Here is a 5348-nt window from a genome sequence, read left to right as displayed (position 1 = left end):
CAGATAATGTGATGTCAGGAAAATGAACCCTTAGATGTGTATTTTAATGTTTTTTTTTTCTTTCATGCATGTGTTTCTAACACATTTATAAGATTATCTCTTTGTTGCTTTGTATGTCCCTCCCCCACAGTATAACCCCTGCTTTCACTATATTTGATGTCAGTATAACTTGTGGAGGAGAGGGGGAAAAACCAGTTGTTTAAGGATACAGGTGGACCTGTTGCAACAATGAGAAGTACAAGTTGTCAAGTCCAAAACGAGCTTTACAACGTTGGTGGGGGGGGGGGGGGAGAAGGATTGGGATTAGGGGGGGAGGGGGGAGGCTGGGAAGGGATGTGAAGGATAAACAAAGGAGGAGGCTGCAATGCTTGGTAAGAAATGTATGCATTATCCTGCCCATGTAATTGTAACCCCTCTGTACAGTATGTTCACAAATAAAATTAAATTAAATTTAAAAAAAAAAAAAAAAGAACAATGAATTAAATTAAACTGGGGAGTTTGAACTCAGGACCTTGCTGTTGGTAGATTGGCTGACAGGATTTGCATAACCAGACCTCCAGCCTTGTTTTCTCCCTATCTCCCTCCCTGCCTGGGTGTGCCTACTTTAGGTTTCTTGTCATCCCTGCACCACTAACACATGTCACTGCACTGAATTTCCCTCCATGGAGTCACAGTCTCATGGGTTTTGCTACCCCGATGGTCCCTGTTCTGTTTCCAGGATTATAAGCAGGAGCTACCAACACCCAGCATAAATTAATTAAACAAAAAGCCCTTGTTTTGATGAGATTTTAAAGAGAATTACTGCACATTTATTGTTCTTAAAACAATTTAATATTGATTTATCTTGAAATTTTACCTTTATCTTGAGATTTGTTACTTACAAAATAAATCATGTATTTAATTTGTGATCCTGCAGGACAGAACATATATGCCTTTTAAATTCTGGATGCTAATTATTTGCTTTCTAAAATTAAATGCCCTATTTATGTTTACCTCCTTAACTCAAACATTTAGGAATATAGATTTGTGGGGGTATTTTAGTTAAAATTACAATGTGTTTAGATGCATTCACCCTTCCAGAGCTGAGTAAAATACACAAACACTCAAACAAATATGATCTGAAATATGTGTGTTTTAATATCAAATATGTGTTGCTGGCGATGTGTACTGAAGTGAAATGAACCAATTAAAATTAATGTTACAGACTATTTTGGCATCCAATTTCCAAGTAACATCCTAGAAACAATCAAGTGTGGTGAATTTAACAGCTGTATTTAATCAATGTATCATCAGAAACCATTTAACAATAATGCTAACAGAATGTTATGCGTGCTCTAATTATTAATGTTAAACATGTGAACAAATGAATCAATGATTTACTTCAGTGTTTTCTTCTAGCCTAATTTCTATCCAGAGTCTCAGAATTCAAAGGGATATTGAGAAAAAGTGCTGAATCCAAATAAGTTAGAACATAGTGATGATGACAAAGGTCAGGCACAATTATAATATTGTGTTGCTCAGTGAGATAAAGGAAAGTATTAAAGCTGGATAGATTAAACATTGTGATCTAAGTCTCAATGTTCTGCTGGCATGTGGGTGAGATAAAACATAAAATTTTTCTAGGGCCACAATGAGGATCCACCAATTTCAGAATAATTTGCCAAACAGTATTATAAAATGTAAAAGGGAGTTGGGGTTATGAATAGCATATAAAATTTTTAAATGACTGTAGGCTAGCAAGGAAAGGTTATATTTATTTCTGGTTTTCAAACCATGCAAAAACTAGAAATGAGCTTTAGGGAGAGCTTTAATTTTTCTGATGAAAAGAAAAGTCATGGAAGAGTAGAAGACATTTTCTGAAAAGTTAGGTAGCAGGAGAGTATTTTTATTCAACAAGTAAACACTGGTTCTTGATATACCATAATGAAGCTTGCAGATAAGTTGGAGGTAGAGATTTTCCTCAGTATGAAGACATTGGCTATAAAGAGTGTAAACGTCAGTGAGATTGCAGGTAAATTTATAATAATTTTAATAATTCATAAGCATTCATGAATTTACTAATTCATAATAATTGCAGGGAATTTCATAATAAAAGTCTTCAATAACAATAAAGGAGTTGATTTTTATATTCTTTCCTTGGTGACCTGTTGGTTGCTTTGTGCTTATTTGTGAATGACTATGATGGATTATGAGAATAAGTTTTGAGGTTACACATAAGTTTTAGTGAGTAAGAAGATTTTCAAGTGTGAAATCCGGAAATAGTGAGAATTACTATCCAAGTTTAATATACACACAAACACACATATTTGATAGTATATAGCCAAATATAGTTTATTTTGTATATTATCAGATAGATTACATATAACTTGTGTTTTTCCCATATTTTATCTATGTGTTCCTTATTAAAGCTCATTTAGCTCTTTTTCAATAATTCAATAAGGAAACTATTCAGAAACGTAAGAAGGCATATTTAGATGTTATTACCCAAAACTTAATGAATAAGTTAGCAATTTTCCCCCAGAACTTTAAATAAAGCTATGATGATTAACTGATTACATAATAAGGACTATTGTAGGTGATTGTTTTCTGCTTCATTGCTTATTCAAGTCTTTGTTGTCACTGTCCTAATGGAACCATTTGTTTTCTTGAGATGACATTTCTAGTTTAGTAGATGATGTGATTTTTTTTTACTGTATTTTTAAAAGAGAAGAGCACATTTTATTAGTCAATTAAAGCAAAAAATAAAACCAACAAAACAAAACCCAAGCATGTATACAGAGGTCTGTGTATGGGATCCTCTAATAACAGATACAATGTGTGCTCCGGTGTATTTTTGCTGAAAACATAATTTAAGGGATTTAGCCTTAATATGACAACCCCTACTGGTCCACAGTTTTAATGGAGGCTTATTATGCCATTTCCAAACATAGTTGCACTGTGTTTTGAAATTATCTACCCTTCATCTTCCCTGTTGTTTCTCATTTTTTCCTGGTAGTGTTACTTTTAAATTAAACTTTTTGTTTTACAAAGCTACAGGTTAATATTCAAGAATGATTTTTCATGTGCTTTCCACACAATGTCTCCCACTATTAATTAACATTTCATATTACTGGTGTATATTTGCTAACTAAACATCGGTCCATCATTATTAATTACACTTACGGCTTCATTCAGATTTCACCAGACATAAGAAAACACCAGACAGGTCTTCTTCCTATTCTACCATTCAATCCAGTTGCATTTAGTTGTCTGTTGTCTCTCAAATATAAAGACATACTCTGTTACTTTTTATATTTTTGTATTACACCAATGCTGAGAAGCACTTGCTAAGTATCTATAGAATCTTCTTAAATCTGAGCTTGATTGAGACTTTTCTGAAGCTTAAGCTGGATTTGGGGTGACAATATTGCATCAGTGAAGACACACAGGAAATATTAACACTGAAGGCTTCAATGAGATAATGTGTATTTGATTTCTGCAATGTAAAGTAAAGCATTTCCTTTCCCTACACAGATCTGGATGTAAGCAACTACCTTTAGTGCATACTCAAGAGGGATGTGGACAAAACTGAACTCCTTCTCTTAGGAATGGGGATGATGATATCTATCTATCTGTCTGTCTGTCTGTCTGTCTATCTATCTGTCTTTCTCTGGCCCATGTTAAATATTTATTATGAGAATTTTGACTTTTTCATCTCCATCCACTAAGCAGAAGGCTTCTCTCTCAATGTCACGTCTATTTGAAAATAGATGAGGCTGATAACTCTTTCCGTCCCTCCCTCCCTCCCTCCCTCCTTCCTTCCTTCCTTCCTTCCTTCCTTCCTTCCTTCCTTCCTTCCTTCCTTCCTTCCTTCCTTCCTTCCCTCCTTCCTTCCTGTCTTCCTTCCTTCCTTCCTTCCTTCCTTCCTTCCTTCCTTCCTTCCTTCCTTCCTTCCTTCCTTCCTTCCATCCTTCCTTCCTTCCTTCCATCCTTCCTTCTTTCCTGTAACCTTCCTTCTTCAATGCATCTAAAACTAGGTGTTCTGGTCTTTTACTTGGTTTCCCCAGCACTGTGAAGGTGGTTTGTTGAAATAAATTGATATTTGATGTATTTTCTTATTGTCCCTTTGAAACTCCATTTTTTCCCCCAAGCACATACCAGTAGAAAGACAGCCCATTGCTTTCTGAGGCTGTATTATATTTTATATTCAGGACATTATAACTTCCTAACTATGAGACCATATATTTGGAACATTTTCAATTGTTGTCAATGGAGAATGCCAGTTTCAAAAGATCCCGAAGTCTAGATGGTAATTGACTGTGTGATGAAGGAGAGAGAAATTGAACCCTAGAAATGACTCCTTTAACTGCTTTGTCTTAATGCTTCACATACTTCTTTTTCAAACTCTGTCTATGACTGAGGACTCTTCTCAAAGGCATTCAGTACAATATGTACTATATGGGAAATGGATTCCTCGGAAGTCTTCTTAGAAACATCACTAATACTCTGGTATATTCATAACTATCAAAAGTATTCAGTCCTTGTTCCAGCAATTTTTTTGTTACCAAGTCCCTCTTAAGCAGTGAATGAAGCAAATGTTTTGGCCTAATGAATCCTGCATTGTAGTGGGAGGCCTGATATGAAGAGTCAATTCTAAATATAACAGTACCTAAAAAGCCAAGATGAAAATACTCACAAACGACACGTAGAAAAGGAGAGAAAGGTAATAGTTTCAGATTCTTCAAGTGCCACTTCTGGATTAGGTGTAGAACTTGAAGTAGAGGAGATCAGGTGAACTCTAGAGGCCATAGAACAAGGTTATTTTTATTTGTAAATCATATTCATGAATATTTGCTTATAAAAAGAAAAAGGTTCTTGCTGATTTATGTATGTAAACATGGGCAAATACGTATAAAGAATATGCTTAGGAAAGCGTAGAAAAATCTAGGTAAATGATTATTTTTTTGCATGACTTTGAAATAAGCTTTGGAATTTAATTGCAAATTAAATTGTAGATTTCAGATTCCATCTTTCACTGGATATACAAAATGTTTTGTATTTCAGGTAAGATTTTTTTTTTTGAGTTTTATTTTATTTATTTATTTTTTAAATTTTATTTTATTTTATTTGAGAACATACTGTACAGAGGGGTTACAATTACATGGGCAGGATAATGCATACATTTCTTACCAAGCATTGCAGCCTCTTCCTTTGTTTACCCTTCACCTCCCTTCCCAGCCTTCCCCCTCCCCCCCACCCAATCATACCCCACACACACACACCGACATTGTAAAGCTGGTTTTGACATGACATTTTGTACTTCTCATTGTTGCAACAGGTCCACCTGAATCCTTAAACGACTTGTTTGT

This window comes from Dipodomys spectabilis, unplaced genomic scaffold (genome assembly GCF_019054845.1).
Source record: "Dipodomys spectabilis isolate Male_0828 unplaced genomic scaffold, ASM1905484v1 ptg000207l, whole genome shotgun sequence".
NCBI classification, from domain to species: Eukaryota; Metazoa; Chordata; class Mammalia; order Rodentia; family Heteromyidae; genus Dipodomys; species Dipodomys spectabilis.
This window is presented reverse-complemented; position numbering follows the sequence as displayed.